This window comes from Manis pentadactyla, chromosome 2 (assembly GCF_030020395.1).
Source record: "Manis pentadactyla isolate mManPen7 chromosome 2, mManPen7.hap1, whole genome shotgun sequence".
Classification (NCBI taxonomy): Eukaryota; Metazoa; Chordata; class Mammalia; order Pholidota; family Manidae; genus Manis; species Manis pentadactyla.
In genome coordinates, this window is record NC_080020.1 from 164218546 (window position 1) to 164243891 (window position 25346).

Consider the following 25346-nt stretch of genomic DNA (forward strand, 5'->3'; position numbering starts at 1 on the left):
CTTTCTGATGAGTGTGAACAAGACACAAAGTGATTGGCAGTGGGCATGAGAGGAGGAGCAATGGTGAGGAAGAAAAACAGGAGGTGGAATCGTCAGAGGAGCAGTGAAGGAGTAGAGGGCCCCCAGACAGGGAAGGTGCATGGCAAGTGGCCAGCTTGACTGGACCAGCTCACCAACAGGCACAACAGGTACCAGCCAGGAGGGGAGAGCAACTGGAGATGGAAACAGAAACCCCAACGTGGAGTTTGGTGGAATCTGAGATCTGGTTTTGAGCCCTGGATGTACTATTTTCTAGCTGTTGTGCTTTTAACTATCAAAACTACTGTTTAAAAAAGTGCAAAAGCATTACATGGAATGAAGGCAACATACAAATACAAGTCATGTTTAGTTATTGCCTGAGATTGTGGGGCAAACGGAAGTTCCTATGACCTAGCTCCTCACCTGACCCTAAGCTAATTGATGAGGTAATTGGCGTACTGCTGGCTAATGCTCCCACACTCATAGGCAATAAGCTATTATTGACTGAGTCTCTATATAAAGAACTCCACCCAGTACTCTGGATGGAGGCCGAGATGGAGGTGGATTGTGGACTCGCAAACTGCTGGATGCAGACATGATTCAGTGCTCAACCTACCACCATGAGAATAAAGCCAGGTATAAACCCTTTTACTCCAAGAATATTCCATTGTCATTTCTCTGTCTCACTGAATCCATAGTGAACTAGCTTGGGGCTAAAAGCCTCAGGTGAGACAGGGATATAGTTACATACATGTAGAATTAGACTGAGAAAAAGCAGGAGAAGCAAATCCTTACTCATTTAGGAAAACTTCTGAATATATATTATATGTAACAAGTTCAGTGAAGCTCCTCAACTCATTGGGGAATAAACAGCAAGTAGTTTTGTTTTTCTAAACAACTGTTACCAACTCAAAACTTTCTTCCTGGTTGCAAGTTCTTTATGGCCTCAGTCTGATTTCCTAATTTCTTAGATACTTTTTGTGAACAAAGCAGTCTCAAGTAAATTCTGTGAGAATTAGTCCTGATTATTTTAAAACTTTATTCTCATGCAGAAATCAAAGTCCTTCCCCCAACCCCCCTCCTGTGCTTGGAGTTGGATCAGGGGCATGCAGGGGGTATCAGGGGCATGCAGGGGACAGGAGGCTGAGGTCTCTACTTGCATGGTGATGTCCCTGCCCTCTCTGTGCTGGCCCTTACTTTAACCCAGTTATTCATCTGTGGGTAGTGTGATTATTTGCCAATGAGAGATCCACACCAAAATTGCTCTTTGGGTACAGGTGGTCCCTTCTGGGGCAGGTCATATCCTTGGCACGTCCTCAGCTGGAGGCTTTCCCAGAGAATCCTCTGCTCAGAGTGCCTGTTAACCCTGTGGCTGAATCAGCAAATACTTTGTGGAGATTTGAGGGGGGGGATTTATTTTGCCCACCGAAGGTGGATGTATTCTGAACTTAGAAATGGAGAATGTTATTATTTTTTTTCTTAGCTTAGTTGTCAAAGCTAGGAAAATTGAGAACCTAATCTCTTAAAACATATTGATATGTAAATGTTGAATCTATACACATTAACGCGCCAATTTACCATCCTACCGATGGTGTACAAGGGTTCCCTTTTTTCAACATATTCATCAGTGCTCATTATCTTTTGTCATTTTGGTAATAATAGGCATTCTAACAGGTGTATGAATAGTCTAACAGGTGCATTGCGGCTTTGATTTGCATTTCCCTGATGATTAGTGACATTGAGCAGCTTTACACGTACCTGTTGGCCATTTGAATATTTTCTTTGGAAAATGTCTATTCAGGCCATTTGCTCATTTTAAAATCAGGTTATTTGCTTTTTTGCTATTAAGTTCTATGAGCTCCTTATGTATTTTGGATATTAATGCCTTATGTATTTTGGATATTAATGCCTTATCAGATGAAAGGTTTACAAATATTTTCTGTCATTCCACAAATTTTCATTTAATTGTTCATTTCTTTTGCTGTACAGATTTTTGGTTTGATATAGTCCCACTTGCTTATTTTTGCTTTTGTTGCTTAAACTTTTGATATTATATCAATGAAATAATTGCAAGGCCAATGTCAAGGAGCCTTCCCCGTATGCTTTCTTCTAGTTTTATGGTTTCAGGTCTTACATTTAAATCTCAAATCCGTTTCGAGTTAATTTTTTTGAGTGGTGTAAAATTCTTGTAAGTTTTTGGGATCAAGTGATGTTGAAAATTTCCAAAGATGTGCATGATGGAGAATTCTACATATGAGATGACATGAAATTCAGGATAGAATCTGGTCTGCAAGTTGGAGGTTCCTTCTATATGATGAAAAGCGACCTTAATGTCAATGAAATGGGAACTTGCGGTGAACCTTTCTGCTAAGTGAATAATTACAACTCCTTATTCTTTCCAAATTGATCATATTGTTGGTTTGCCTTTCAGATCTGAGTTTTATAAATGCCTACTCTACTGTATTGTTTCTTTGATTGTGTTCTTGAAAACTTACAGTCATCTTTCCCTTGATTGCAGGCTTTATGCTAACATTTAATGCTACACCTACAAGATGTGTTTTCACAAGCAGAAGCAGGGCACTGAATCCCCTAGGTAAGAAACATCCATTCCCTTTGGCTCTGCAGGTCTGTACCTGTGCTATTTTCTGCTGTGCTATTTTCTGATGATTAGACACAAGGCCATTAGGAAGGATTCACTGAGGGATGCTGGATGACAAGAGAGTCCCAGGAATTGAAATGGAAGCACAGCAGCCACCCATAGGAAAAGCTTCCTTGTCCTTTTTTTTTTATGTTACTAACTTTTTGTCTATTAATGTTGGATTTTTCCCAGAGGAGAGCGCTACCCTAAATCACTCACAGAAGGCGTCTCTTGATGCAATAAGCAAGAGGAATTTATTCAGGAACCAGCTAGCTGGGGTCCAAGTGTCAGCCCGATGCAGCGGGTCTCAACAAGGACCCCGAGCACTCAAAACCAAGGGTTTATATGGCATTTTCAAAACACTTAACTCTTAGTAATTTTCCACAGCTGCACATTATCTTTGCAAGACATACATCCTGGGGTTAAGCGAGAGCAAGATAAGACCACTCCTCAATTGTTAGGGAGGTTCTGCACGACAAGCTTGGTATGTAGGATTAACTGACCAAGGTTAGCTGACTGAAGGCCACAGCTGCCCCCATCCCGGTGTTCATGATTAACTTGTTTTCCAAGGCCTTACTCAGTTCCAGTTTTTTTTCTTTAAGTCACAACTTCAGAAAACTGCTTCTAGGCCTTTAAGATGGCTACTCTTATGCTAACTTATTCTCATTCTTACATTAACACAGTTCCATTGTGAAGATTCCACAGAGACATCCACTTAGTAAATTAATTTCATCCCAATCATAGAATTAGAAAATCTCAATTGAAAGAAATCTTGAAAGCTGTGTAGTCCAGTGATCCGCCCTATGCTTCATTTCCCCCCCAATATCCTGAAACTATTTCTCAGCATCTGTTTGAACAGCCCCAAGGATAGGGAAGCTACAACCCCAGGAGGCAGCACATGCGTGGATATGGAAAGTACATCCTTATGAGGAACCTCAATCTGACACCTGGCTTTTCCACCCCTCAGATTTTGATTCTAGCCATTTTCTCTCCCTTCGATTTCTTCTCCATTTCAGTCATTACCCCCACCCGCTTCATCACGTCCACATTTGACAAAAGTTTAAGGCTTGCTTGAATGATCAGTCACCTTGATCATTTTGCTCATCCCCACAGTTTCAAACCCAGTATTTCAGGTGTGGTTTGATCAAGCTCAGAGCAGAGCAAAGGAGAATCACATCCCTTATTCACTAAAACCTCTACATTTCCTGTTTCCTTTATCCCCTCAGCCCTCTTTTTCAGATGCTAAATCACATCTCCCTTCTACCCATGCACTTAAATTTTGGATCCAAGGACAAGAACCTGCATTTGTAGATACTAAATTTCATACTGTTAATTTCTTTTAGAAACATTTTCTTATTATGTGAAATATCCAGCCTGCCTACTTCGTATTTTTCTTTATAATTCTTGAGTTTTGAAACTACTTTTACTTTTTTCTTTAATTACTAACAGTTTTCGGTGAAGATCTCTCTTCAGGCTTTGCATCTATTTCTAAAATCTTGTTCTATGTGAGGAGTGGTTCACATCACTCCCTCCCCCTGCCTACCCAAGGGAGGCTGTTTTCAGACTCAGAAGAGTTTTCAAATTAAAAAAATTGTCCTTAATACCAGATGTCCTTTTATTTTATGTTTCTGAATGTATATTATTTATGTTTTTAAATTCAAGAATTTAAACACTAGTTTTCTGACACTATCTGTATTTCATACATGTTCTGAAAGTCTTTAAAAAAGTTATTTCTTCCTTCCCTATTTAATTTTAGAGAATAGCTGTAGTGAAGTTTTCTATTTCCTCTGTATCTTCTCTTTCACACTCTCATAGAATGCTTAAGAACTGGTGATTATTTCTCCGGTACTAATTCTCAGGGTTCTTTACGTTGTTTTTAATGCCCATTACTACCTGAGCCAAGGAGGTAATTTCCTCTTTTCTCCATCTCTTCTGTGCCTCTACTTTGGAAAACCTGCTTTCTGGTGTCTATTTTTGGCTGTAAATGATTTCCAATTGACTCTTTATTTCTTTTAATGTCATCTTACTCTTAGTCCTTTTCAGTAGACAGTCCTCTGCAGCTTCCTACCAGACACAGATGTACCTTTTCCTGTGGTGTCTGCGTGTCAGCTGTTCTCACCTTCTCTGATGAGTCCCCCCTTCTTGTTTCAGACTCATGTGTCTTGTCACTGACACCACCAGTGTACTCATTATGCACTTTTTTCTTCTTCTCTCTATTCCTTCCTTCCTTTCTTCTCCTCTCTGTCTCTCCACCACCTCCCACTGTCTCTCACAGGGACTCTTAAAAACTCACTTTGCAGAGTAGCTGTTGGGTAAGACCGCTTCTGCCCAGGTACTTAGGGGCTCCAGTGGGGACCACTGGTGCTCCCTGAATGCATGTGGTCTCTATTTTCCACAGTCCCTAGCAATTAGAATGGCCACATGACCAGTTCTGGCCACTCTGGAGTCTCTTCCAGGCTGACAGTAGTTTGTATCCACTGTGCCTTCCCTATATTCTCTTTGCCACCATCTGCAGGCTGATCCTCTAAGAAATCACAAACTGGTAGAAGCAGAAGATGGAAGCTGTCTTGGGGGCTGAGTGATGGTTAGAGGAGAGCATCAGACTGCCATGAGTGAAAGATGAACTTCTGTCATGTAAAGCCAGGGAGATACGGAGTTTGTTTATTACCACAGCATGAACTGACTGACCCTGATCAAAAGAGCAGCCACCTGGCACCTTGAAACAGCTTATTCTGACTGCGAGCAGCAAGCTGGGAGATGGCAGGAATTCGTGGGCTTGAGGGCCATTTGTGTGTGAGGCCCAAGTGCACAAGTGCCATTGGTGAATCACTGGATTTACACTGGTGGTGGTGAAAGTTTTCCAGATACCTTGAATAGGTCTTTTAAAGGACCATCTAATGGAAATACCTTTTTCTGCCTCTTATCATGCTATTAGGAGCTTGGCCTTCCAACATGCAAGCACCGAAGTGTTTGTCTATCCATAAGATTGTCTTTGATTTTAGGCTCAGCCAACAGTTTTCCAAAAAAAATCTGGAAAAACTGCTTTGCTTTTTTCCAAGCCCTTACCAAGGCCTCCGTGGTTGTGAATTCACTCCCCCTGTCTCAACAATGCCATTTTTTAGTTCAGAATGCTGGAAGCTCCCATTTAGGTGTATGGCCAAATGTGCCTGACAGCTGCCTTCCCTAAATTGGGCTACAGCAGCTGAAAATCTTCCCGGGGAAGAACTGGGCAGATTTTTGGCTTCAGGGAAATCCTGGAGCAGCTCACGACTTGGCTTCCCCACATGTCTGCAACAGAAGGTGCATGGAATAGTGATCAAGTGCTGCTTCCTAGGTAACTGTCCTGTCTGGACCATGATCTGATAGAGAGGTGTTCGTGATGTTTCAAAATCATGCATTGTTCTTAGTTTCTTGTAATCAACATCTTTCTGAGGCCAAAGAATATCCCCAGAATGAACCATGGCCTCTGGGCTTGGTTCCAAATATAATTGCAGAGACATACAGCCTCTATAGTGTCATCATCTTTGGAAACTCTAAATCTGGTCCAACTAGGTATGCTCCCCTTGTGACCCTAGGGTCAGGCCTCTATCTCTGTTTCTAAATCCCTTTAAAATTAATGACTTGTAGTCACAGTCACAAAATTTTCAGGGATAATGGAATGTTCTATCTCTCTCTGTTTCTTAAGAAGGTAAAATGGTGTTTTATTTTCCTTTACTAAAGAAGGTAGGTGCACAGTTCTGAAAACACATTCCTGCTAATGGCATCAAGACTGGTCTTTTTCCTTAAAATGGAATGATACTTCTTCAGGCAGGGAAGATGGTTTTCAGCAGCCTCTTCCCTTTGATCATTATAATTGAATAATTATTATATTCACTTGAATGTTCTATTTTTGCTAATGCCTTGGCTATAGAGAATGACACAACAGTATTCATAGGATGCTGGTTGCAATAAGAAGGGAAAAAAGGCCCCATTGTGGCAATTTCATTTCATTATTTCTGTAATTATTTCCTCCTCATTAATGCTCCTTGAAATCTTCATATTCAAAGTTACTGTTTATTAAACAAAATTGCTCTTTCTTCACCTGGATCATTATTCACAAAGCCTGTAAGACTGGGCAACATTGAGTATCAACCCTCCCTATACTTATCAGTTAAGATTAGTTCTTGGTAAAAGAGACCCAAACTGAATGAGTTAGCAGTGTATTTTTCTTTGACATGTAAGTGGAGAGGCATGCAGGCAGTCTAAAGCAGGTATGGTGCCTCTGTTCTACAAATTGTGAGTAATTCAGGCTTCTCACAGCTTGGTGATCTACTTTTTGTGCCTTCTACTCCTGATGTTAACCAATGGCCCAATATGGCTGCACCAGCCTCAGTCATCAGGTTTACAGTCCAGTCTATAGAAAGGAGGAAGGGCTGGGGCAAGGGGTACATGCTATCTGGCCTTTAAGGATAGTCCCTGGCAGTGCCGCACATCATTTTTGTTTATATTTCATCAGCCAGAACTTAAGCATCTGGCTCTATATAACTGCAATGGAGCCTGAGAAGTGGTGGGTTTTTTTGTTTTTGTTCTTGTTTTTCTCCCCCCAACTTTTTTTTCTGGGCAGCCATGGACTGAGATTTTAAAAATTCAGGCTTCTATTACTATGGAAGATGAGAGAAAACTTTTTAGTAGTCAGCTGGCAGTCTCAGACTCATTGTCCTCCAAACTTCGAATGGCCCAGAGAGGCATGGGTTGCAACTTGCTGAAAAGCAATCTAAATGAGGCTGATGGTAGGTCATTCATATTCTGCCCCTACTGTTGGCCTGATGGGCAGTTCATCTGAGCCTCTGGGAAAGACATTTTTCTCTCAGCCTACATTTATTATGGAGCCCATGCACATTCTTTAAGATGTTAAGGCTTTGGATAAAATGCAAATGTTCTCTGAGAATATTAATGCATTAACCAGCATGATATAATACAAAGAACACAGATGTTAGAATCAGACAGAACCATAGTTAATTCTGGTGCTGTCACTTATTCAATGAGGGAATATGGGAATGAATATGAGGGTCCTGGGTGAATATCCTGGCCTCAGTTTTCTCATCTGTAAAATGAGTACAATAATACCTTACCTGTTTTATGTATGTGTGTAGTAAATTATGTTTACAAAGTGCAAAGTTGGTGATTAAAAATGATCCCTCCTTTGCCTTCCCCTACTAGTGATGCCCATAACAGCTCTAGTCAGACTCTAATATTACCATAGCACTGGGCCCCAAGCAGACATAACCCAGGCCAGGTAAGTTTTGATAGAGGATGGTCAGAATTATTCTGGGGGAAAGAGGAGGCTTTTCGAAGGGGCTAGATTATTACACTTGGTACAAGGTCTAGATCAGCATTAGGCAGGCTCAGGGCTCCCAGCTGCATCTTGGAACGTGGTTATTTTTGTTTTTTTTTTAAATTAAAAATTTTTTAAATTAAGGTATGATTGATATACACTCTTATGAAGGTTTCACATGAAAAAACAATGTGGTTATTACATTTACCCATATTATCAAGTCCCCACCCATACCCCAATGCAGTCACTGTCTATCAGTGCAGCAAGATGCCACAGATTCACTATGTGCCTTCTCTGTGATACACTGTTCTCCCCGTGACCCCCACACCATGTGTACTAAACATAACACCCCTCAATCCCCTTCTCCCTCCTCCCCACCCACCCTCCCACACCCCTCCCCTTTGGTAACCACTAGTTCCTTCTTGGAGTCTCTGAGTCTGCTGCTATTTTGTTCCTTCAGTTTTGCTTCATTGTTATACTCCACAAATAAGGGAAATCATTTGTCATTTGTCTTTCTCCACCTGACTTATTTCACTGAGCATAATGTCCTCCAGCTCCATCCATGTTGTTGCAAATGGTAGGATTTGTTTTCTTCTTATGGCTGAGTAATATTCCATTGTGTATATGTACCACATCTTCTTTATCCATTCATCTACTGATGGACACTTAGGTTGCTTCCATATCTTGGCTATTGTAAAAAGTGCTGCAATAAACATAAGGGTGCATATGTCTTTTTGAATCTGAGAAGTTGTATTCTTTGGGTAAATTCCAAGGAGTGGGATTCCCAGGTCAAATGGTATTTCTATTTTTAGTTTTTTGAGGAACTTCCATATTGCTTTCCACAATGGTTGAACTAGCTTACATTCCTACCAGCAGTGTAGGAGGGTTCCCCTTTCTCCACATCCTCACCAGCATTTGTTGTTCTTAGTCTTTTTGATGCTGGCCATCTTTAGGAACATGTTTATTTTGACACGTTGCTATTTTAGTTGAATTCAGTCATTTCAGCATGGGGGCATTTTGATATAATCTGAAACACAAACCACTAAACTTTTAAAAACTGTTAGAGTGCGAAACCAGCATCCACCTGGACAGGACCTCAGGATATGTGTGAACATGGCATGCGTGTCAGGAGTGAGGGGGAGACTCAAGGCTGGAGCAAGGATCAGGGATGGCTACTGCACACTTTTTTTTAATAATAAAGAAAAGCAGTGTCTTTGCTTTTAATGTTGGGTGTTTTGAAGCCTCAAAACAGCCTCAATAAATGAGTCATGTCAAAATGACCTGCTTAAAATACAATCTTGTGCTGAATAAGCACCGTGCATATCCTGCCTTGGAAAAAGACAGTCATTTAGGAGATACGCAGTCTTTTTGAACTTCAGGAAATCATCCTCCAAAGGCAAGGGACTGAAAATGCTTGAGAGGAATGTAGAGCAATCAGCACGCTGCCTGCCCTGGATGTGCGCCACCGTGTTTGTCAGAAGAGTTCCTGTGCTTTTGAATTTGTGCAGCGGCATGCACTGGGATCTAGGGTGGAGTTGGCCATGGGTGCTTTTTACCCTGTAAAGGACGGCTGTGAGGGATCGCTCCCTTCTCCCTGTTTTACTGCTACCATCTCCATGCTGTGTGTGAGCGCAGCGAAGCGATACCATGCTAATGATGTCTTTCAGAGCTGCATAAATCCTCTCCTTGATAAACTGGGAGCACGTGGATGAGATAAATGCTCTAGAAGGGAAAGCTATCCAGGCTCCTGAAAGAAAAGCACCCTGATGAATGTCATAATAGGCGCATAGAAAAATTCAGCTCAGGAGAGTATTTTTCCAAACCTCAGAATTTTGTGTCATACTGCATTTTGCTATTTAAAAGCCTTCTGTCTGGCAATGTAAGAGGAAAGCAAAAGACAAAAAAAGAAATTGAATAAATGTGGTTGGATAGCTTATCTTTGTTATAACGCAGTGGTGATACTCTGTGTCAGCTTTGCTGTCCCTAAATAGGGATTTAAGGAGAAAAGGAGGATAACCATGATATGAGGAAATACGGTATTTTAAAAATTATTGATACATGGCATGTCACTTATGGGGTTACAATTGAGAAAGCAGTGGAGTGAGGATTTTGGAAAAGAAATAAACTTGTCAGCTGTTACCTACATGTGTTACAAATAGTTCTTGGATAAGATCTATCAATTCCAATGTTGTGTATCATAATTGTGAGGTGTAAATAAAACATTATGGTAACAAAAAGTCATGAGACTTTTATGTAGGGAAATAAAAATGACCTATTTGTCCATAAATTGGGATGTAGCCATCAGGAAAGGCAAATGTTAGGCTGAGAAATAAAACATGCATAATATATGGTCGCAGTTTTTTCTAAGTTTTAAATGTGGAAGTTGACTTTAAATGAAACTGTAGATTAATTCCTGAACCCTAGCACTAACTGTATTCATTGAACTTATAAATGACCTCAAAATACATGCTTTCCTCCCAACAGAAATAAAGCCTGTTTTTTTTCCCCTGTTTTAATCAACTGGGGAACCAGTGTGAACTGGACCTGAACCTAAATGTATTTAAAAATCCAAACATATAAAACACCAAAAACATATCCTGGATCAAATTAAAATTCCATTTGGTCACCTTTTGAGGGGGTCAAACAGTCAAAGTATTCTTATGAACGTACTATTTGATAGTAGGACAGAAACAAATGGCCTCCTCCCTTCCCTTCTATGAAACTTTTTTGAATAGATACTTTTTCTTTTGAATTCATTTGCCTCTTAAATGCAAGTGTACTTTCCAGCCTTTAGATTTTCATTCAGTTGTCACATGGCACATTTTGCATTATAAATACTTGCTGAATACATGACAGATTTCTCATTTCTCTAATGTTTGACTTCATCTTGGGCTTTCTTGTTGGTTTTAATTGAAAGTGTCATCAGGTAAATATGCTGGACTCTTGAGTCTAGATTCATCAATTTATGGAGGGCCCTGGGATGCTGTTTATTGATTGATATGCTGAGGATTTCGACGGCTGCTCTCACAGAGTGAGGATGGGGGAAGATAGTAACGAGAGGAGAGAGAAATCTGAAAGTTGATAACTTGCCTCTCTTTATAAATGTTCACATATGTCTAAGAAATTGGAAAATTAAGATTTGCTTTTTGTTTTCTTAACATGAGTGATACTCGGTTTGGTTTAGATGGAGGAGCTATCTCGTGTTTCTGATTAATCACCAAGGTGACTTGCAGTAGAAAACAGTCACTGAGAAATTGGAGGAATGAGCAATTGTTTAGGAAAAACAGAGAGAATGATAATAGAGAGACACTCACATGTCTTCAGAACCACTTTCTAGGCATTCAAACCTTGTCAGAGCCTGCCCCAGGTTTACACAGGTGAGCATTTCTCAGCACCTTCATTACCCCGAGGCTCACCTTCCCACATTTATTTATGGGCTACTCACTGCTTACACTGGTGAGCCTCAGGGTTTGGGATCTGGTGCCACATTATTTTTTGCTTTATCTTCCCTTCAAATACATTTAACTGAATCATAAAATAGTGCTGTTAAGACATAGGCACACATGGGCAAGGAAGAGACAGGCCTGACACTGCCAGGCAGGAATTGGGTTTCTCCTGTGTTGGAGGTGGGTGAGATCTGGCTTCATCCTCACAGGGACGGGGAAGGAAACTGAAGTGCACTTGGGCTAAAGGCTGTGGACATTTTCCAAAACTTCTGGATGGAAGATGCCTAATAAATCTTCCAACTTTTTTTTGGGTTTGTTATTTTCACTTTCACCTTGTTTGCATTTGTTGTGTATATTCCTATTGTTGTGTGTATGTGGATGGGATCGAGGATAATGCCAAGTTTGCCCATGACTTTCTTTCTCTGGTTATGCCCACTGGAATCCAAATGCTGGGCTGATATGGCCATGGGCTCACCCTAGAGGTGAAACCTTATGGTTTTTGTCAGAGAGGAATCGTGTTTTGTTATCTTCATGTTTCCCTAGGAGGAGCTGCCACTTTCCTCCCTGCAGAATGGGGCTGGTTACTGGGGTGACATTTCTGCCTCTTCTGGTAACTTCTTTGCTCAGTCCTTCACCCAGGAAGAAGAGTGACTTATTTTATCGGTGAGATTGGTAAAAGACTAACTTCTGATTGACATCACTACCTAGGCGTGAGGCTAATGCATTGAAAAGTCAGTGCTTGCCCATCAGTTATGCTCTTGTAGTCTCTGATTAGGACTGTTGACGGGCTTTACCCCAAGCTGAAGATTCCACTTAGGAGGCTGATGCACTGCCCACCATTTTGTTGTTAGCTCTTTGTGTCGATGCTGCTGTAAGGGAGAGGAGGGGAGTAATTGGTTTTCTCAGTGCACCCCTTGTGGAGGCGCCGCCCCCCACATCCACTCCTCCCAATGGCTAGCTGGGGGTTTACCATTGTTGAGAGATCCTTACAGGGCTGATCTGAAGTGGCTTCCTAATCATGCTGATCATCAGGATCATCTGCGATACCTGTAAAAACACATACCCTGCATTCCAACTCCAGAGCTAATGAATCAGCCCTCCATGGAATAGGGTACATAATTTTGTATTTTGATGTCCTGCAGGCAACTGTGATGATTGGCCAATTGTGAGTAGCGCTTTTGGAGACCTTTCCCTGTATCCTTCTCCACAGTTAAAACCGAACTTTACCCTGTCACATTTTTTCAGATTGTTAATTAAGAACGAGTCAATGATTTACTTTTGCAGGGACAGTTGGTTTCATGTATGACTGCTCCAAAAGAGGGTAGTTGTATGTGTTAATAAAGACCTTCTGGAGATAATGCTAGAATGAAATGAAGGACCATATCAGGCTCTGTGAGGGCCAGTGGACAGTAGGTGAGCAGCAGAGCTCATGTGGAGCCTGGCAAGCCCTGGTCAAATCACACCTTACAGGCCCCAGCATTCTGCAGAACTCACACAGGCCCTGAGGCTGTATTTCCGGGTGACAGTCTTCTCTGCCCATGCAGCTCGGAATGAGAGAGTAGATGAAATGTAAATTCAAACACATTTGGGAATGAGCTGTTCATTCTTTGGAGTAGAAGATACTGGTGACAGGCCAGTGGCTGGTGACATTCATAAATTATCAGATCCTCAAATTCACATTCTAACAGGATTATTTTAAAGCAGCTCAGCTCTCTTTGGGAGCGTAACGTCCTATTCTTTCATCTTAAGCATTCATGTTTGATAAGAACGATTCCTCATGTAAATTCATTTATTGTAATGCAATCCTCCTGAAATTCCCCTGATCTAGAGCTACAGAATGTTGCTTTTCTTTTCCCTCTTGAGAAAGGTGCTAAAAATGCAATATTGCCTTATGATATACGAAATCATCCAATATTCTTGCAACAAATTCTCCTGCCTTTTAGAAGCTCTGCCCTTCTAGAATACAGTTTTTGCCTGCCTGGCAAACTATTGTCCACTTTATATATGTATATATATATATACACACATATATGTATATGTACATATATATATTCACATGGAGAGAGAGAGAGAGAGAGAGGGAAAAACAGAGGAAAAGAATCTGATCGGACTGGTTATCTAGGTGATCAGCCCCTCCCTTCTCTGTACCTGAGCAGCCTGTCCCTCACCACTTTGATATTTTCAGCCTTGTGTTCCTCTTCCTGGGATGAAGGCATCTCGGTGACCTGTCTAGCTATCCCATGTGCCTGCCAACCCAGGACGGTGGCACACACAGGGGTGCCAAGGGATGACTGATGTGAGAATTGGTCACTGAACTTCATGATATTGACCTTAAAGTTATAGAAGCATATAGTTTATCTTTCTATGCAATTACAAGCTAAAATGAATAATGATGTGGCATTGGTATTAGTCTTGTAAATAGTTTATAGATTGAGGGTTGGACAAATGTCTGCCAGGTACTGAGAGAGAGTGAAAGAGAGCTCTGGGGGCTCAGCCTTACTGCAGACAAGAAAACAGATGGACCTAGTCTGCATGCTAAGTGGTGCTCTCTGCTCCTGTTGCACGATTGATGTGATGCAGGGCTCTACTTTGTACCTGCTTTACTCATGGCAAATGGAGCTGCTCAGCCTTGGAGCCAGTGATGCTGCATTTTCCTAGTGACGTGTATGCAGGAGATGGGCCTGTTGATTTAGTAGTTGTCGTGGGACTGTGAGTGAAAAATTCAGCTGCAGGAAGCAAGCAGAGCAGGAGGCCCTACATCTGCAACCTGATGTAGGACCAACAGAGAGAAATGCCTTGGTATTCCTAAATCCTAACCTTAGACAGTCATTTCTTTGAGATAAATGTTATACTTTCAGGAATCCTGTGTTAAAATGTAAAATGTTTACCCTCCCTAAGGTGTCACGTTATTATTATTGGCTCCCCAACATGTCTTAAGCTCTGTGATTAGATACAACAGCACCCTGAGGGCTGGGGTGAAGGACTGGAAAGTTTGAGAGTTAATAAGTGTAGAATGGCCAGGTGCCCACTCCCTCCTAGGAAATGCCCTCAGTCCTTGGGCACGTGTGGCAGTAAGCAACCACAGGCAGTACTTTCCTGGTGTCCAGCCAGGGTACTGCCAGGGTACTTTCCCGGTGTCCAGCCTAATGAGCAGATTGTTAGAATGGAGTCCATGAAAGGTCCAGAGTCTGAGCTGGCCCATCCCCATTTACAGGTTCCTGTGATCTCTCTGCTGTCCTTTGGTGCACCCTAAAAACGCATCGGTTGGGAAGGCCTTGCAACCCTTGCAGCCTGGATTCATGTTTCCTCAAATGCAGCCTAATTCAGGGATTTTTAGTACACATTTGGATGTCACAGCAAATTGCCATCTGACCGCCTTATGAATTTGCTTTAAACTTAAAAATATTTATGCTTGTACATTTTTATACATGAAGCATAGATATCTCTTGTGCTGTTCCTTAAATCGCAATCATTATTAAGTAAAGAGATAGTTCAGCCGAAGATACCAACTTCTGGGACTGACAGCTTAGTCACTGAAGAAAAACATATGAATAACATACTCCTCACTCTCTGCTCTCTTTAATCGTGGAAAGTGATGTGAGCCTTGCTTGTAGGCATGTGGTAAAAGGCATGACTTAGTTTTCCACCTATTCTTAACCCTAATCCTACATCCAAAGTAGTTGCATTGGTGTATGCCTAGCCATTTTGCTTAATGTTTTGTAATTTCATCCTTACATTCTGGGTGAAAGTCAATCAATGATTTTATCTTTCTTTCATATACCTCACTGTGAACAGTAACAGTGGATCTATTCCAGGGGAGGAAACAAGATATTGCTTTTCTTTCTTTTTAAACCAGTCCAATGCTGTTCTATAAAAAAGGTTTAAGAGATGGAGAGAAGCAGCACAGAGGCTACAGACAGAGTCAGTTTTTGTATATATCTGAGAATGGCCAAAGGTCTGAGAAAACTAAAAATGTTTGTATCCATAGTACAATATAAGAAATTCATAAAGTGAGTCCTCCCCAGGGGAAGTCAATTTTACTGAAATTATCTCCTCCACAGTGTACTTTAACTTTATAAAATGAGCTATAAGGCATTCAAAATAAAACCACAAATTCCCAAGAGCAGAAGTTATAAGGTTAGAATTGTTATTTAAAAGGCATTGATATTTGAAATAAAAGAGCCCTGTCAGTTCACCTAAAACCAAACTAAACCAAACCTTATGAATATTGTATGGTTTAAAGATAAATTAAGATAGATTTTATGAATTGTTTAATACAAAATAGGGAATAAGAACCCTATATATAAATACCTGTGGAATCAAGTATTAGTCAGAGAAAACTTTATAGTTTTTAATTATTTAATAGGGTAAAAGAAAGATTGAAAATCAGTGAGATACGATTTCATTTCAAGAAGCCAAACAAGATAGAAAAGTAAATCAAAAGAATATATAGAGAAAATACTGATATAGACACAAGCTGAAAGAAGTCAGTACAGATAAATGCAGAAATTAACAAAATAGAAAATAGAAAGCAGAAGGTGCTTCATCAAAAAAAAGCTTTTTCTTAGAAATAATCAAAATTGTCAGGACTTTGCCAATATGATCAAACCAAAGAGCAATAAATGAATGACAAATAAGATTAATAAAAAAGAGGGAATGTATCAGAAGATAAAGAAGACATTAAAAACACAACAAAAAAGGTGATTTATCTGAAGATAAAGAAGACGTTAAAATGTATGTGATTAGCCCTGGAGCAACGACTAAGAAAATGACTTGAAAAAAATCATTCAAGGAGTTAAAATGTTCCACTAGGAAATATTCACTTAATGAGAAAAGACACATCAAAAAAGGGAAACAAAGGAACAAAAAAAGACCTGAGACATAGAGAAAAATGAAAAGCAAAATGGCAGCTATAATTCCAATGATATCAATAACAATATTAAATGTGAATGAATTAAATGATATGCTCATAAAGCAGAAATTGTTAGCCTGAATAAACGTAATCCAGCTATATGTTGTCTAAAGCAGAAACACTTTAGATTCAAAGATATAAACAGATGGAAAACAAAAGGATGGAAATACATATATATTAGAAAGCTGGAATGGCTATAGTAATATCACACAAAATAGAGTTTAAAATAAAATAATGTTACTAGAGATAAAGAGGAGCATTTTATAATGGTCAAAGGTTTAATCTGTCATAAAATTATAATGATCATAAACATACATGTATCTGCCAGCCCAACCCCAAAATATGTGCAGCAAGGCTGATTGAATTGAGTGAAGAAACAGGGAATTTAATAATGATAGAGATTTCAATACATTTTCTAATATGAACAGAAAAACTGGGTAACAATGAAATAGAAGGCTTTGCAACACTGTTCACAAAGTAGACCTAGGAGACATCTCTACAGCACTCCATCCCAAAGCATCATATCATAGTACACTTTCTTCTCAAGCACACATGGAATATTCTCTAAGATGGATCATATGCTATGCCATAAAAAAGTCTCCATAGATTTAAAGGATTGCAATCATACAAAGTATATTCTCTGATTATAATGGATTGAAATTAGAAATCAATAACAGAAAAAGAAAATTGGAGAATTCACAAATATGTGGAAATTAACACACTACTAAATAATCAATGGATCAGAGAAGAAATGTCAAGAGTTAGAAAACACTTTGAGATGAATGAAATGACCGAGATGAGTGAAAATGGAGATACAACCCACAAGAACTTATCGGATGCAGCTGAAGCAGTGCTTAGAGGGAAACCTGCAGCGCTACATGTTTATATCAAAGAAAAGAAGGTCTAAAATCCATAACTTATCCTTCCATCCTAAGAAATTAGAAAAAGAAGAAGAAATAAAATCCAAGTCAGCAAGAGAAACAAAAAAAGATTACAACAGAAATGACTGACAGAGAGAATAGAAAAACAATAGAGAATATGAGCTAAATGAAAAGTTGGCTTTCCAAAGAAAACAATAAAATACACAAATCTTGAGCTAGACTGACCAGGGAAAAAAAAGTGAGGACAATCAAATTACTAAAATAAAAAATGAAAGTGGGAACATGATATCAAACTTACAGAAATATAAAGAATGATAGGGGACTTTGATGAACAGCTGTGTACCAACGATTAGACAGCGTATGAAGTGGCCAAATTCCTAAAAAGGAAAACATTACCTGAGTTGGCCAAGAAGAAATAGAAAGTCTGAATCAAGAAAGAGAGTGCAGTAGTAATAAAATGGAACTTTGCCCAAAGGAAACCCTTTGCCAAAGGGACCAGGTTGATTTCACTGGCGAATGCTACCCGATACTTAGAGAAGAATTAATATCAATTCTTCCCAAACTCTTCCAAAAAGGAGAGGAGGAGGGAACACTTTCTAACTCATTCCATGAGCCTCATGATACCCTGATACCAAAAACAGACAAAAACACTAGAAGAAAAGAAAGCTACAGACCAATGTATCTTATGAAGATAGACACACAAGTCCTCTGCAGAATCCCAGCAACCGAGTTCATGCGCCATGACCAGGGTCCAGAGTGGGGTCTCTGCTGGAGGAACAAGACTGTTACCTACGAGCTCTATGTCTGGTAAAACCATCATTCAAAATGAACAAGAAATGAAGACATTTAGGTATTTAAAAATTAAGAACCTGATGGAATGATCGATAACAGACTGCCTTACAAAAAATACCAAAGAAGATCTTTCTGGTTGAAGTGAAAAGCACTGGATGGTAATTGAAATCAACATGAAGAAACAGAGTTCTTTGTGTCATTGACAGTAGGACTGAGACCCCAAGTCAATCACCCCAAGCTCCACTAGTCATCCTGAACCAGAGAACACACATGCCTGGGAAGGTTTTTGGGTCCCTGGGGATTTTGCCTCCATGATTCTGAAGACAGAGAAAGTACCTATTTGGAAACACTGCTCTTTTAAGCTCATCTCTTCTCTATTTGCTTCCCTCATGGTAAATTTTCATAAAGATTTTATGTCTGAGTTGTTCCCACATGGGCCAGGACTTACCTGATTTTACTCTCTCTGGAGCTGAGGTGATGTGGGTATTTGGGGGTGGTCTGGCTAGACAGTAAGAGAGGGCCTCTCACTGATGAGACATTATGAACTGGACCAACAGAAAATGGAGAGAGTCCTGCTGGTTAACCCTCATCTCTTCCAGGATCCAGTAGAAAACATGCTTGTATGTAGATTTTGACTGGAGATGAGGAAATGGATTTGGTGTTTTGTTTCTTTTCCACTGTCCTTCAGATCACCTAAGCAAAACAAGAGAATGGAACCTCTGAAAAATGTTGTTATGGCATGCATCGTTTATTCTGTTATTTGTTTTCATACTGTTTTTCTCCTAGCAGACTGAACAACTGAAGGTCAGGAACATCCCTTCATCTGTGTCTTCAGAGGCGTCTTCAGATCCAGGTAAAAGCCCCTCTATTTTTCTCTGGGCTACTGGGAGGTTCTAATGAAAGCAGTGGTTTGCTTTGCTAAAAGCCAAGTTGAAAAGCTTTTCGTTTTAGGGAATATTGTAGGTGATACGAGGGCTTTCCTGCTTTATTGAATCGAATCTAGCGAATCTGGCTGTGAAAGCACTCAGAGCCATCATTCTGAACCTCACTTCTCCACATTCAGGTCTCAGAAGGGAGTTGGGGCAGATAAGAGCAGAGCTTGCAAAGAAGAGGTTTGAGTGCCTACCCTGCCATCCAGTGCCCAGGGCAACCATCAGTACTTCATCACAACTCTCTCCCTGCAAGCTCAGATGCTCTTGCTGAGGGATGCTCTGGGGAGGCACCAGCTGCTGATGGGAAATGGCAGTGAGATGAAGTCTGTTGCCTGCTTACATGGACCAAGCCATGGCTGCCCCTTAAATCTTCTATGACTAACTTCTTAATATCCACTCACATTTCTGGGATTAACTCCTTTTGACTAAACAAGTAGGGACCTCTGCAAATCTGAGCACAGTCAGCAGATTCTTTTGCTTCACGTGCATTTCCCCTAAAGTGGAAAATATCCCTATTGATTTAACTGAATAATTGTTCAATTATTTTACTTTACATTGGTTGAGTTCAATAATCCAGGTCTCAGATTAGACACAGAGTTTATTTTCTTTCTCCCAGGCAGACTTGTCCATCCATAAGAGATACTGCCTCTTTTCCTAAAGAGCTCTTTCTTTCTCCCCAAGTGTCTGATCCTCCACAGATCCTACAAGACCTAGAAGCTTCAATTCTTATTTCTTTTATTTCCTCTTGATATCCCAGCTCTGATGGTTCCTAGTCCTTCTTCCAAAGGAAGCCTGTAGGACCTTGCTTAGTTGGCCTCTTTGAGGGAAAGAATTATAGCTTTTTAATCTCTGTATCTCCAGTAGTGCTGGGATGGTACTTGGGACATAGGGAGCTTCAAATAAATGTCTGTGAAGTGAATGGACATATGCATATAAAAATTTACAGTCTATCAAGTTTTCTTTCATACACATTATTTCCCTATTAAATCCTCAAAATGTCTCCATAAAGCAAGTATTTTTCCAGAAGAGGACTCTGTAGCTCAGAGAGATTAGGAAACTGTTTTGAAGATGCACAGCAATTAAGTGGCAGAACTGGGACTCAAGCCTTATTCTTCTAACACTAACCTATCATCACCCTGTGTCAATCCACCAGTATCATAGCATTTCTTGGCTCTGTGCTGTTATGCATCATTCACTGCTATATTCTGGGTTCATATTGTCTGTACATCTAGATGCTAAACTCCAAAGGTAAGGTAAATATCTTGCTTTCATTCTTTCTGCACCTCTTCTCTCATTATTGGAATAGGCTGGCAGTTCTAAAAGCATGTATTCTGTATTGTCTGACCACTGAGTGCCACAAATCACTGTAAGATTAATTTTTTTAAAGCCTTGCTTTGCCAAGAAACTGATTTGTCTAATGAGGTCATTAAAAAGAAGCATGAAATATATTCAAAAGAGTGTGGAATTTTATGTTGTCATGGCAGAATCTGAGCTGTCTGAGCACATATAAAATACCATTAAAGAAGCTGGTGTGCTTATTAAATCTCACAAAAAATTTTTCTTTAGTCATTGTAACTGAAAAGACTTCGATATAACACTTGCCTGCCAAGAATCACAGATGATCTAGTGGGACAGAGTCTAATAATAAATTCTGGCACTTAGAGATTAGGTCCTAGTTCTGTGAAGTTCTCTTGTGCCTTTTTCTGAATAAGAATTTTTCCTGGCAAGAGAATAAATAATAGTTGAGTAAACCTGGTATGTCCCCTTGAACTCACCCCTACTGTATATATTCCTGAAGTTAATGGGAACTTCTGGGTTATAAAACTATCCCCATAATATCTAATGCTACTGGTTAGCTAACTTTCAGTTATGGTATGGCCTAATGTTTCTCTGTAAATATGTGATCAGAAATCACATTCCAAACAAACAGGGTTGAGGGCAAAACCACCCAGTGGTTAGTTATGATAAAATCTTATGTTCAATCCAAATGTTACTCCCTGTAACTTTAACTTTTTGATTACTTTTTTTCTCATTGGAGAAAGTTGAAGTACCCTTTCAAATCTATAATCAGTATGTATGAAGGCAGTTCACAGAGGCTTGTATTGTTGTCTATGATGTAGGAGACATCAGGCTAAGGACAGGGGTGCAAGGCTGGGGTACCCTCACTATACCTTCACACAACTTGGAGTTGAATCAGATGTACTTTTAAGGTAAATTGTACAAAAGATATTAAACTAAAGGTCTATGGGAAAAGGAGGGAAAGATTACAACCAGCTTAAACAATTAGGGCAGGCTTCATGGAGAAGGCAGAATTTGGGCTGAGTCTTAAATGTGGAGTTGGATTTTGAATGACCTGAGACTACCCTGCATAAAGCCATTACCTAGAGTACAGTGAAAAATCCAGTTTATCTAATCTTGGTATGTTCAGAGAAGTAGTGGGAAAAAATATCGAAGATATAGATGGGGTTGTTCTGTGTGTGCAGGATCATGACTAATGAGGAGTTTGAATTCCTTTGAGTAGCCTGTGGAATCTTCTAGTGGGAGATTTTTAACCAAGGTACTGCCAGCTGTTGGTAGTCTGGGTGAGATCATAGAAGCTCAAAGAGAGACAATTAGAAGCTTGTGTGTGAATAAATTAGGGATATGGTTGTATAGATTGCAAACACTGAAAGCTTTCATGTCTGGCCAATAGTCAACATTTGACCCCATGTAGTTATTCTCTGCTGTCTCCTCAAATTCACCCTCCATCCTTCCCAACCTGCTCTGCCACACCAGGGACTGACATATGGGGTGTGGCCTGGTGTTAGTGGGTTTCCTTGCTCTTTGGTGTCTGGCCTGGCCAGTGGAAGGGGCTGGCTGGAGCTCAGTGGCAGGGAGCCAGGGGTCATAGCATGCATCCCCCTGGCTCCCTCCATTCCATGGCATGGCACAGGTGGGTGGTGGCCAGGTCCCTTTGGTACAGGACTGACAGGATTCTGGTCACCTCCTCCTCCCTGTTCCTACAGCTCTAGGATATAGCCTTGGGGGTGGTCTGCCTTGCTTGTTGGTTCCCTAGACCCTGCCCTTCTTTACACTATCATCTGCCACCCCTTCTGAGCATGCCATATGTTTCCTGAGGGTACCTTTAACTGTTTGTCCTATACTTTGGTTTTAGTAGGGACTGACCTATGGCAGTTTTCCAGCTCTCCTCAAAAGGAGAAACCAGAATTGCACTTCTAAAGGGGTCTAAGCAACACAGAAGAGAGTGGGGCCTCACTTCCATTAGCCTTTAAGCCACATTTCTATGAATGCATAATTAATTTTTCTTCAGAATTGTTTGAAAGTAGATGAACAATGTATGTTTCTACAGTTAGCCAACACTGACCTGTGGAAGAGCTTTGTAGGCAAAAATCTCCTTTGTAATAGTTTATTATGATCAGTTCTCACTGATTTACCACAAAGCCAAGTCTGTCCTAGATAAATCCAGTTGCACTTGGAGATGTGTGGCACGTTTGTAATGCAGGGTCAGTTCCACTGGGGAACCCAGGTTCGAATGCCAGGACAGCCAGGGCCCCTTGGCAGGTGTTCAGGGGGGCTTACAGAGGAGATTTGTCCCTTCAATCTTGCTCTTAATGCTCCAACCAAAACCTGTTTTCCCCTCTTCTCTGAATTCTTCCTCTATGTCTGAGGACAAGGAATGGGTCTTACAGCTCTTCTGGCTCCTCCCATCTCTTAGAATGGAATTAGTTTTTATAGATGTCAATTAACATTCTGGACTGGTGGGAGGATATCAAAGCAGTTTCTTGGCTAAAAACAATTTGAAGATGTGAACTCACATATGCCTTGCTCAATTAAACAAAAAGTTATAGATAAAATCTTTTAATTTAAGAACCGGAAGTATTTCTATTTCTGTTTCTGTATGACATTTCTTAGCTGGCTCTTGCTCACCCTTCAGTAGTCACCTGAAAGTAGGCCTGGCCTGTGTGGCTATCTTATGTTGTGACCCCACCTGAGATTGGACGGGATACCGCTTCTTAGCACAGGTGGATCATCTTGGTCACAAAGGTTCACCCAGTTGAGTTGTCCTTGATCAACTCCAGTTTTTCTCCTTTCATAGCATGAACTTGTTGAGGGCATGAGCCATTTTGACTTCAACCTTATATACTTGCTGCTAAACACAGAGCTTGGCACACAGTTGGTACATATTGAGTGCTTATTGAAAGCAAGAATGAAAACAAATGAAAATAAAATCAACATAAAATCATCAGCTTCTCTATTTAGGGCTTGAATTTCACATACATATGAATAACTGGGAGAGCTTGCAAAAGAAAAGGCATAATCCTGCATTCGGCCCTTTTGTGTCCACTCTCCTGAGGAATTCTCATCCTTCAAGACCTGGATAAAGCTCAAGAATGTAAATGTTTGAAAAGAAACACTAGTGGTGATGCCAGAGGTAAAGGATAAGAACCACTGACTGATTTCTCCTTGGAGCAGGAGGGATGCTGGTAAATTTTGCCTCTGAATTCAGACACCTGCAGTAAACCTGAGGCTTTGGAGGCTTTGCCTCTCTCTGCTTTGCTTCTGAGTCAGTGTTTGGAGACCCACAGAGAACTTTACGCCTCTCCAGTTGAGAGTAATCATTTATGAAGACTTAAAGGGTGGGTTGGCTTGAATGGCTTTGTGTATAAACACATTGAAAGAAATTGGCAAAAATAAAAAATTTTTGGTGAAAATTAAATTCTTGAAAGATTACCTAGGATATCAGAAACTTTCAGGTTAAGATCTTCCATTTTTCTGGGAAAAGTTAAATGTCCCCCCTTAGCTGATTGCTTTTGTTGAATTCCTGCCTTTGTGAGGAATTTGCTCCAGCAAGCCCCCCTACCCTGTACATTATTAATTTTCTCATTTTCTGTTGGATCTTTTCTAACAGCAAAGATGCCAAAGTATCTTACATCTCTTTGGTTATAGTCTCTACCTTACCCTCCAGTTAATATTCCATTTTTCTGCTTTCATTTACTGCCAAACTCTATGATAGAAACTTGAAGAACAGTATTATCTCTGGACTGACAAGAATACATTTAGCTTTGGGGCCATAAACAACAACAAAAAAACCCTGGGTTGTGAAAAGGGTTCAAAGATGGGATGTGAATGTGATTTATATAGGATAGACGAGCAGCAGCCTAAATATACATACTGGACACACTCAGGGGCCTTAAAGTGAAGCTGGAAGACAGACCTTGCCATTAACTGAAGAGCAAAGAGAGAAAGGGAGTCGGCTGTATTTGACCGTGTGAACTGCATTCCTGTCTTCAACTCATCAGACTGATTTTCTGATTTTACTGTCTAGCAGTTGGAAGAGGGATCTCATGTATTTCAGAGAGATTCCCTTCTTATGTTACCAGAAAAACATACAGCAGCACTACGCATCTGACACTGTCAAGTTCAGATGGGTCACCATGTGAAGTACTGAGTTGGCTGGCCATCTGTCATGGGGATGAAGGGACGGTGCTCATAGGTAACCCCTAAAGGTCTATTCTATCCAGTGGCTTCTCCTTCTAATGTGACTACAAGACAAAAAATCCCACCATTAGGGCCAGTTCCAAGAATGTGACATGAACATACTGAATTGCATTAGCTTAGATGGGGAAGAGTCCCTTTAGTCCAATCTGTGAACTATTCTGCCAGCATTATAAAGCCTTAGTTTGAACTTGCCTATGGGACATCTACTGATTCCCAATCTATTTTTCCTCATGAGAACTAATTGCCATCCGTTAACCAGAGCAGCTTGTCATCACTAAGACACGGGAAGGCCTGAGAGAATAGGAGTCAAGGCAGTAGGTATGAGTGAGGCTGGAGGTACAGGGGTGTAGCCTTAGTTGTTGGAGCATCATTGAAAGAACAAAAAAACACATTTTATATATTTCTTTCATCATTTTGTCCAGCTTTGGCTGTGAATTACAGAGTCCCCATGACTACATGTCACCATGTACCACTGAAGGTAGACAGCTGGAGATACTAGCAGAGTGTCAGGCACAGAGTTGATCGTCCATAAATCCTTGACAACTAATAAATACCCATTAGCATGCCACTGTTTAAGAATATGTTCCTTAGCATAAAGAAGTCCTGGGTTTGATTGCTCTTTTCACTACAAACTCGCTGTTCCTACGATCTCACAATCTCTCAGTTTCTTTTCTGTGAAATGGATATACTGATCATACTTTTCAGGTACATGTAAATATATATAAATACATGTAGACACATTCATAAGCATGTATATGTCTGTCTCTTTCTATAGCTCTCTAAAGAAAAATAAAACCATACTTGAGTAGCTCTTATATGGCAGACACTCTTCTAAATATTTCCCATAAATTAACTCATTTAATCTTCACAGCAAATCTATGTGTGTGCTAACTTCATACATGAAGAAATAGGAG